Source organism: Formica exsecta, unplaced genomic scaffold (genome assembly GCF_003651465.1).
Source record: "Formica exsecta isolate Colony F162 unplaced genomic scaffold, ASM365146v1 scaffold346, whole genome shotgun sequence".
NCBI lineage: Eukaryota > Metazoa > Arthropoda > Insecta > Hymenoptera > Formicidae > Formica > Formica exsecta.
In genome coordinates, this window is record NW_021850713.1 from 50,742 (window position 1) to 62,159 (window position 11,418).

Consider the following 11,418-nt stretch of genomic DNA (forward strand, 5'->3'; position numbering starts at 1 on the left):
AATAATTTTATTATTATAAATAATTTTATTTAAAAATTATTTATTTAATATTTAATACTAATTATATATTTGCTTGCTATGATTATTCTTTTGCCAATCCGACTTTGTGGTGGCCTCGTTTCCCATGGAGTGACTTTTACGGAAAACGGAATGCTATTTTAATCTCGAATCGTCTTTTAATTTAGAACATTTCTTCATTACCTTCTGTTATAATGAAAAATACATGCAAATTTTACTTTTTTATGGATTCTTCTACTATAGTAATTATTTTGTTATCATAAAACGATAAAAATAAATTTTTCGATTTCAGAAATATTAGCCGAATTCCGGAAATATTAGTCTATGGGAAAATCAGCCACAAAAATTCCGGACCGATAATTTTTAACTATTTATATGATAGAAAATTGAATATTTATGAATACTTATCAAACAATTATTTATTAATAATGACATTCTTCTTATACACATACAAATTCAATTCCGATAATCTTTTGTATTTAACTAAAATATTGCAATAAACGTTGAAGAGCATAACTTACATACCTATAGTCTTCAAGTTAAATAAATCGCTATTTCTTCAAATAATTTTGTTTGGTTGATCCTCACTCTATTACTTTTCCGAGATTCCGTTTTCCGAATTTCCGACTGACATGGGACGGCACCCTTAAAGCCCGTATCAGGCTATGCATTGAGATTGAAATTTGACCAATCAGGACAAGGAAATTTTAGTTTTTTTTATCCTGATTGTCAAATTTCAATCTTTGATATGTAGGTCGGTATTCATAGTCAGTTCTTATATTTAAGACCGTCTTAAGCACAATCTTAAGATGTCCTAAACCAATCACAGAGCCGTATTAGCATCTTAAGACATTACTTAAGACGGTCTTGAAATAAGAACTGACTATGAATACCGGCCGTAGTCTGGGTATCGATCATGTAACTTTTCCCCTAGAACGGAAAAGTGAAAAGTGAAAAATTTTGCCATTGATTTCAATGCTAATATTTTTCACTTTTCACGTTTCCGCCCTAGGGAAAAAGTTACCCAAACAGCACAAGGATGTCCTTAGGACGTCCAAAGGGCATCCAGGACATACATGTAGGATATCCTGAGGATATCCCATTTTAATCCTCGGATCTCCTCTGGATGTCCTGAGGAAGAGTAAATGATAGCCGTACACTACCCAGACAGCACAAGGATGTCCTTAAGACGTCCAAAGGGCATCCAGGACATACATGTAGGATATCCTGAGGATATCCTATTTTAATCCTCGGATCTCCTCTGGATGTCCTGAGGAAGAGTAAATGATAGCCGTACACTAGCCTCTGGAGAATCCAGGGAGATCCTGTGGAACATCTTAAGGATTTCTATAGGATATGTTAGGGATATTTTTCATACGTTAAAAGGAACAAATTCTAAAATTTAAATATAAATTAAGATTGCGTTCTGTTATTTACTACTTTTATACGTACATCTGATTAGAGGGTCTCTAAGGGTGCAAACCCATGGCAGCGGAAAAGCGTAACGCGGAACAAGAGCGGACCAATCGTGAGCGTAGCGAAAACTGCAGAACGCTCGCGATTGGTCATGCTCTCGTTCCACGTTACGCTATTCCGCTGCATGAGTTCGCACCCTAATATTCAGCGACAAATGAGTCACGTGATTTCATATGTCGCTGACTTCGACTGTCACTCATGTAAATGGCCTAAGCATTCGGTCACGTGACCATTCATCGCTGCGACAAGCGACACCATGAAATTGTACCTTAACCCGTTCATTCGAAAACGCTATAAGGAAGTTAGCGGTCTAGTATTATATAGAGGTCTGTGGTTTGACCACCCTGACCTTACTTTGACCAGAGAGAAGCCTATAGACATAGCATATCTAGACCGAGTGTTGAGGAGTGGAAGCCGAGGTGCACGTAGAAAAGGACATACTCTGTTTCGTGCCCCTTGCGTTCTCTCTCGCTCGCACGTAACATAGCGTACTCCATAGACATAGTATATCTAGACCGAGCGTTTGCCTTTATTTAAGAAGTGGGGGTAAAGATACACGTAGAAAAGGACATACTCTGTTTCGTGCCCCTTGCGTTCTCTCTCGCTCGCACATTGCATAGCGCTCTCTTTCGTCATGCTACGTGCGAGCGAGAGAGAACGCAAGGGGCACGAAACAGAGTATGTCCTTTTCGACGTGCATCTTTACCCCCACTCCTTAAATAAAGGCAAACGCTCGGTCTAGATATACTATGTTTATAGAGAAGCCTGAGAGAGTCCGTTGCCGCCCACGGACGGGAACGGACGTGTTTAGACACGTTACGCGTGTGTCCTTTGGACTTTATTTTTGAGTTTCTTCCTCTCCTTTAGAGGAATCTTTCCATTTGTTACTCTCATTTGTTACTCCCAACCTGTTTTTGGTCGGATTATACCGATCCAATTAGATCGGATGTGGCCACGATAAGAAAGAAGAAGAAGAAGAAGCCTGAGAGCGGCCATCTCGGCGTTTTTTGTACGATAGCTTTCGGTCCCGTACAGCAGCGCCTCTACGTCCATTTTACAGACGCTTGGAACTACATGGCCACGTCCACTTTCGGTGGCATGATAAAACAACCAATTGGTTCATGTCCATGCTACGTCCACTTTTCGATACCGTCGGTCTCGGTTCATATCCGTGCTACATCCACTTTTCGATATTGTCGTTGCTGGTAATACACTGATCGTTTGACAAAGAAAGATGATTGCGCTGTCTTAGTTTCTCTTTCATCGCGTATGTGTGTAGCGTCCGTGAAGGCACACACCGATACGTTGAGCACACGGATGCGATTGTTGGGAGATAATGTCAGACAAGGAGCGACAATCGCGTGCTATTCACTCTAGCGTATCGCTTTACGGCCGAAATACGGCCTGAAAATGCTTTCTGATCTTTCGTGAGCAGTAATGCAACAAGGCTAATAAGCGCCCACTTTATGAGAATTTTATACTTGTGTATATACATATGTAGATATATATGTTTAAATTATAGTTAAAATTGTACCTACTCGTATCTTAGTCGTAAAGCGATACGCTACACTAGAGGAACAAGGATAGCACGCGATTGTCGCTTCTTGTCTGACATTATCTCCCAACAATCGCATCCGTGTGCTCAATGTATCGGTTTTGTATCTTCACGGACGCTACATACATATGCGATGAAAGAGAGACAAAGACAGCGCAATCATCTCTCTTTGGCTAGCGATTAGTGTACTACCAGTATCGACAATATCAAAAAGTGGATGTAGCACGGACATGAACCAATTGGTTGTTTTATCATGCCACGGAAAGTGGACGTGGCCATGTAGTTCCAAGCGTTTGTAAAATGGACGTAGAGGCGCTGCTGTACGGGACCAAAAGCTATCGTACGAAAAACGCTGGGATGGCCGCTCTCAAGGTGCGAACCCATGCAGCAGAATAGCATAACGCGGAACGGAGAGGCGCTCGGGATCTGGGAGGTTTCCGGTCGATGGCCTTTTAGCTGCGCTCTAAGTGTGTATTAGTTAAAAATAGCAATACTGTAATTGAGAAAGCATACCTAAAAGGGAAAGATTAATCTATCTCTCTTTGGTAATAAAGAATCATCTGTGGATATTAATCGATTACTGCTCTCAATAGCTAGAGAATAGAAGATAACCTCCCATTAGCGAAGATGGCGGGAGGGAAAGAACCCCTCCCGCTGTCTGATTCGGACTTTAATAGCGATATGGAGTATGAGAATGAACAAAAGACAGATATTAATAACAAGATTTCTAAGGAGGAAGTATTGGAAATTATAATGCATAAAAAATATGCTAGAAAGAGACAAAGAAAGGAGATTACAGAAGAATCATCCTCACGTTTATCAGAGACAAAGGAAATTGAATCAGTTAATAAGATAGTGAAAGGAAAGAAAAAAAAAGAATAAAATGGAATCAGATAAAGATACTATCAAGGAAAATTTCCGGAAGCAATCAAAAGACCCAAGGATTGAATCTGGGAGCGAATCAAACACGGAAGAGGATCGCGCAATGTATACGGAGAGAAGCCAGCCGCCTTTCTTTGTTTATATTAAATATGTAAAGGATAATGGAAACCAGGAGGCCAGACCACTCTCGTATCTGGAAGCATCTCGGCGGATTACTAAAGCTAAGGTAAACTTCAAATACATTGCAAAACACGCTCGTAATTCATGGAAAGTTACCTTTGATACGAGTGCTTTAGCAAATAAAGCTACAAAGAATGAGGTACTAACAAATATGGGCTTCATTTCTTACATTCCACGATTCAAATTATTAAGAAAAGAGGTAATCAAGAGAGTTCCAACCAACGTAACAGACAAGGAACTAACAGATGCTTTGAAAGAAGATAACAAGGGCATTCCCAGACAGCACAAAACGTCCTCAGGATCATCCTGAATATGTCCAGGATGGTTTTAACAAAATTTTTAGACTGAAGGGGAAGGAACAAAGCACAGGAAAATGGATCAACTCACAGTCTGTTTGCATAGAATTTAAAGGTCAGAATCTTCCACAAGATATCAAGATTTGGAGAGCAAAAGTTCCAGTCTCGATTTACATCCCTCAGGTGAGGAGATGTTTCAGGTGCGGACGTATAGGGCACATCAGCAAAGGGTGTGAAGCACAGCAGAGATGTCTAATATGCAGCGAAGCGTATCAAATCAAAAAGGACAAGGATAAACGCTGTACCAAGGAAAAGAAATGCATTAATTGTTCAGGGGATCATTCAACTTTGGATAGAACCTGCCCAAAGTTTCAAGTTAGTGCAGAAATCAATAAAACAATGGCTTTGGACAATATCTCATTTATAGAAGCAAGGAAAACAGTCTTGGCACGGACAATCCCCACTTCAGGAATACAGAAGAACCTGATCAAGGACACCAAGAATTTTCCCATCCTGAGAGGAACATCAGACATCACCAACACAGTAATAAGTAGACCAATATCAAATTGGCCAACCAGAACAGGCAGTTCCTCACAGAAAAGAGTTTCCATATCGCCTTCTACACTGGAAGAGAAGATAGACAAAATTTCCTGTCAAAATTTTGATCATCTTGTGGGAATTCATACCATTTATTCAAGATCAGGATCTTTTAACGCAAAGAATTATTAATACAGTAAAATTGCATATTAAGAATACTAAAACTCCTTCAAAACAATAATGTCAGGTTCTTTACGGATTGCGCAATGGAATGCGAGAAGTATAAAATCTAAAATTCCAGAATTACTATTCCGATCAAATAATTTTGACTTGTTTATTATGTCAGAGACTTGGTTAGCACTTATGGATAAAATTTGCATTAAGGGATTTGATGTGGTGAGGCAAGATCGTTTTGGGCAGTCTGGTGGAGGTGTACTCATCCTCATAAGATCGAGCTTAAGGTACCAAATAATTAACGTTATAAATAACTGCCAAGGAAGAGGTTTGTGCAATTAAATTATTTACCCCTCAAGGGAGCTTAACTATAGTCTCAATATACAAACCCCCGAGGGGTCCGACTCTGAATTCTCGCGACTGGCTTGGGTTCTTAAGTCAGTTCCAGAGTAGGGTGTTTATAGGAGGGGATTTCAATCTTAGAGAGGATTATAGACTTCTACTGTTAGAAGCTATGTTGGACGTTGACTTAGTCCTTCTTAATAATAGCGAACCTATGCACTTTGATCTCTCCAAATGTGTAGAATCTTCTCTGGACTTATCAATCATAAGCTCTTCACTCGCGGTAAATACAAAATGGGAGGTTAGTCAGGAATTATGGGGAAGTGACCATTACCCGATATTTATATTCTTAGAGGTGTTAGCTAAGCAAAGATTCACTCAAAGGAAGTGTCAAAGACTGTATTCTAAGAGGACCGACTGGGATTCCTTTAGGAATACTCTGAACAGCCTCATGTCGGATTTCGAAAATGGATTTAAGGAACCTCTTGACGTACAAAGTTGTTACAAAAATTTCACAGCTAGTATTACATCAGTATTCGAACGGCTACTCCAGGACGATCAAGGGGTCCTCACCCGAGGCCCTCTTCGGCCGTTGGGAAGGAGGGTAAGAACGGGAGGGTTTTGTTGCCGCCCTGTCCATGGTGGGACGAAGAATGTGACTGTCTTATAAAAAATAGAAGAGCTGCCCTATGCAAATTTAAACTCTCGAAATCAAGAGAAGATTTTTTGGAATACAAAAAAGCTGAGGCAAGAGCAAGAGTCGGGCTTAAGAAAGCCAAAAAAGACAATTTTTTAGAATTTTGTAATAACTTACGAAAAGACTCCAATCCATCATACATTTGGAAGAAAATCAAATGTTTTAAAAATCGTCTAAATTTTTCAGAAACGGCCAATAAGTACGACCCTTATGTCCTCGAAGTAATAGTAGATCAAATTGACTCTTTGTTCCCACCATGGACCTCTGTTAGTCCTCCAAATCTCTTCCCTGCCGAAAATGGTTGATTAAAACGGATTTAAAAAAATGTAATCCGAATCGATCGGGATTAGAAGAGACTGACTATGATTCTTTTCTGGCCACTTCTTTTTCAAAGGAGGAGTTACAGTTAGCGATAGAACAGGCAAATAATAAGTCGAGTCCAGGCGTAGACGACATATATTATTTTATTATATCAAGTCTTCCGGAATCGGCCAAGGACACCCTGCTTGAAATATATAATAGATTTTTCCACCTTCAGATTTATCCGGAGGAGTGGAGGGAATACTTGGTTTTCTTCATACCGAAGGACGAATCTCGAAAGAAATTTAGGCCGGTATTCATAGTCCGTTCTTATATCCAAGATCGTCTTAAGTGTGGTCTTGGGTCGTCTTAAGATCCCATTCAACCAATGAAATGGCCGCATAGTATCTTAAGATCGTACTTAAGACGATCTTGAATATAAGAACGGACTATGAATACCGGCCTTAGACCTATCTCGTTATCTGTTTGCTTGTGTAAGATAATGGAAAGAATAATATGTAACAGACTTAATTGGTGGTTAGAAGTGACACACGCTTTCCCGAAATCGCAGTTCGGCTTCAGACGGAGTAAGTCCTGCATAGACAACCTTTCGATATTATGTTCGAATATTCTGCTTGCCAAAGACCGTAAACAATTTACGGCAGCAGCATTTCTGAATATCAAATCAGCATATGATAATGTTCTTAGCGATATATTAATAAACAAACTAAAGAGGTATAACCTTCCAATAAGGATTCTGTCGTTCATTCACTATATGACTGTTTTTAGAAGAGTCTTTTGCAGATTCGATGAGATAGACGAAAGTCGATGGGCCTATAGGGGTGTTCCACAAGGCAGTGTTCTTAGTCCTCTTCTATACAACATTTATGTATCAGATCTTCAAGATTGCTGTCCTGATAACTGTCAGATAATCCAATATGCAGATGACATTGCTATCTTCTGTAATGAAAAAAATATCGAAATAGGAAAAGTATGTCTGGAGACAGCAATAACTAATATTAAAAATAAATTAGACGAACTGGGTTTAGAACTTTCTACGGAAAAAACAAAGTTCTGTATCTTTGATCTTAGATCCCGTTCTCGGATAGGAAACAACCAGTACCTTAAAATAAACAACACCAGAATTAAAACCTCTAATCAAATGCGTTTCTTGGGACTTAATCTCACCTCTAGACTGGATTGGAATCCTCATATCAATGATATGTGGAATAGATGTCAATGCCCGCTTAAAATAATAAGTGGTCTTAGACACACTTGGTGGGGAGCGGATTCTAGACTCCTTAGAATTATATACATCGCTCTTATTAGATCCCGTATAGACTATGGAAGTTTCCTCTTCAATGGAATCACGAAGGCACAGAGAGTTAGACTTGATAGGATTCAATTTAAAGCCCTTAGGTTATCGATGGGCCTTAGATTGTCATCTCCCACTAACTTTATCCTGAGAGAAGCGAAGGACCCTCCCATTTACCTAAGAACAGAATATTTATGTAGAAGCTTCTTATCAAGAGTATTTACTCAAACCAATCACCCTTTAACCACTTAAAATTTTAGAAGAATGGAACGAGGTAGCAGACGTTCAACAGAGAGGATTAGGAACATTGTGCCCATTGAAAGATCCTATTTTACTTAGGACCTTTAGAAGTATCTCAGAAAAAATGAAATTTCTGGAAAAGGATTGCATTCCTCTATGTTATAAAACAGAATTTGCATCTACAGTTTTCATACCAGAAGTGGACTTAACAACAGGCCTAAACTTCGATAAAGACTCGAATTGCGAATCGCTCTTCTTTGACATTTTTGAGGATGAAATTAGAAATTCTGTTTGTTTATATACGGATGGATCCAGAGTCCCGGGGTCGGAATTCTCAGGAAACGCTGCTGTCACGCTAGATGAGTCTGTGTCTTCTTGTACAAAAGCACCGGGATTTTTTACTATCTTTACTCTAGAAACTTTGGCCATTTTAGAGGCTTTGAAAATTATAGGAGATACCAATATTCCACGAGCTTCGATCTTTTCGGACTCAAAATCAGCCCTCTCTGCATTGGCAAATCACCCTCGGGGTAATAATTCGTCCTATCTAATTTACCAAATCAATAAAATTAGAGACCTGTCTATGGCAGGTAAGAAGATCAAACTCATCTGGATTCTCAGCCATTGCGGAATCATCGGAAATGAGCTGGCAGATGCAAGAGCAAAATCAGTTTCCCATTGTGGTAGGGATCAGAGATGCCAATTCTGAGACTCTGTCACAGCCACAGCGTGTGAAGGGGATAACTCACACAAGCGTGAACCGTGTACATGTAATGCGCAGAGCGTTCTGCGCATTACACGTACACGGTTCACGCTTGTGTGAGTTATCCCCTCCACACGCTGTGGCTGTGGCAGCGTCTCAAAACTGGCATCAGTGGTAGGGATTGTCGCCATGGTATCCCACTTGGTGACGTAAAGAATTTCTTTAAAGATGAACTCTATATTAAATTTTTTGAATGGTGCGAAATTACAGCTATAAGGAAAGGGGCAAAATATATTTCGAAAACTATTTTATAAGGAATAGAGACACATGGTTTAAAAAGGTGGATCTTTCAAGAAGAGAAATAGTATCCCTATGTAAACTAAGATGCGGTCATTCATCGCTAAAGGAAAGCCTGGCAAGATTTCACATTGTCCCATTCCCATTATGTCCAGTTTGCGGGATTTCAGAGTTGGCTAACCATATTTTTTAGCAGTGCAACAGATATAATAAACAAAGAAAATGTCTAATAAAAAACCTAACTCAGGTCCGTGGTTTTCTGCCTCATCCCATTGAATCGCTATTGGTAAATATCAATGACACAACTGCATCTATCTTAGGCAGTTTTATTTCAAAAATAAATATAGATATATGATAGTTTAGACTCCTACTATTTTAGGATAAGAAACTTCGTTTACCATTAGACAATTTTATCATAAGACTAAAAGTAAAAGTTTGTAATGTATATATAATATATATATATATAGTTTAAGCGTTTTTTGACTTGATAGTTTATGCTGAATTCCTGATATTAGTACAGTTTTACCACTTGTTTTTAATTTTAGCAAAGGGAATATATAGTTTATATTTACATATAAATATATATACGTTTAGGTACAAGACAAGCACTAAGATAGATAAGAATTTACATATAAAAATAAATATAAAAAATATATATATATTTAGTTACAAGATAAGTAAAATAAGCATTAAGATAGATAAGAATTCATAGTTTCGGCCATCACAGGTTATAATGTAAATAGTAGGCACGAGATGGCCCTCTGGTCACGTCCACCATTTTATACTTTTATGCTGAACAAAAAAAAATAAAATAAAATAACGCGGAACGAGAGCGGAACCAATCACGAGCGTTCCGCAGTTTTTGCAACATGGATTCCAAGTCCTTACATCCCCATGGAGCGTAATGAGCGCACCGCGGACCAATGTGCAACCAATCACGAGTCATTATTTCAAGAGTTAAAACCGCATTAAAACTTATTTAACTTATTTAACATTTTTAATCAATATTTCCAATAAGAACGCATCCGTTTCAATATTTATGTACACGATAATAAAAAACGACCAATAAAACCAATAAAATGAAGGAAGAGTTAGGGTGCCATTACATGGAGCGCGGAAACGCGGAAACGCGGAAACGCGGAAGAGAATAGTAACCAGATTCCCGCGTTCCGTTCCGTCTGTTTTGATTGCCTTGTATTACATGGAGCAGATTTTGAGCGGAAAAGCGGAACGGAAAATTATAAAATATTAATTTTTAACGATATTTATTGATTAAAATGCTTATATTCAATAGATAAGCTAAAAAGATAAGCATATTAATGAAAATTACAATTAATTAAGTGAAAACAATGTTAAAAAATGAATAAAAATATTTATTTGTTACCATATCGTTCCGCTTTTCCGCGCAAATTGTGCTTCATGTAATATAAGGAAAAAACATTCGCGGAACGAGCGCGTCAAATATTAAGTGGATACAGTATATTCCATCAAATTTTGGAGACGAGTGAAGGAGAACGTTTTTATATATTTCGATTATTTTATTATTTTAAAAGTAACAGTATAATAATGGATCCAAATATCATATTGATGATTATTATGAAGTATCTCATACAAGCACGGGATGAACCGATGAGATATGCAGAGATAACTATGAAAAAGGTTATCTCAATGTATATTTTATATTTGCGTTACAAGAAACTGCAAGGCAAAAAAAACCGTAAAATATGGGTACGGCCTATTTTTACTGAAACAAGAAGACTTCTTCTTCGTGACAGCGACAATCTACTTGTGAAGATGCGATTGGGAGATCCTGAAAAATATTTTAACTATCTCAGAATGTCTCCAAAAATAACAAGCTACTATGTTTATTAAGTACTAAAAAGCATTCAAATACTTACAGGACCATCCATTTATAAAGTTTTTATATTTTCTATACACTTTTGTTGAGTTTTGTTGAGACGGTAACGGATCCCGCGGATTCCGCTCAAATGTGCGGAAAGAAACGACTCAATTCGCGGAAACGCGGAATAGTTACTTTTCTAGTTACAATTCTCTTCCGCGTTTCCGCGCTCCATGTAATAGGAAACATTTTTCGTGACCAACTTTTTTCCTTTCTACACTATCGAGATAACTCTCCTTAGGGTGCCATTAAGTAGTACACACATATGGCCGCGCATGCGCACTTTTGAGCAAAGTAACTCACAAGAGAGAGGCAACTACGATTTCTTTCTCACTTCCTTCGACATTTTTCAGCCTGCTATTCTCCTTCCATTTATATATGTTCTAAGCACTGAGCTCTGTAAAGCCAGTATCAGACTACGCATTGAAGATTGAGATTCAAGATTCAAGATTGAAATTTGACCAATCAGGACAAAGAAATTTTAGTTTTCCTTGTCCTGATTGGTC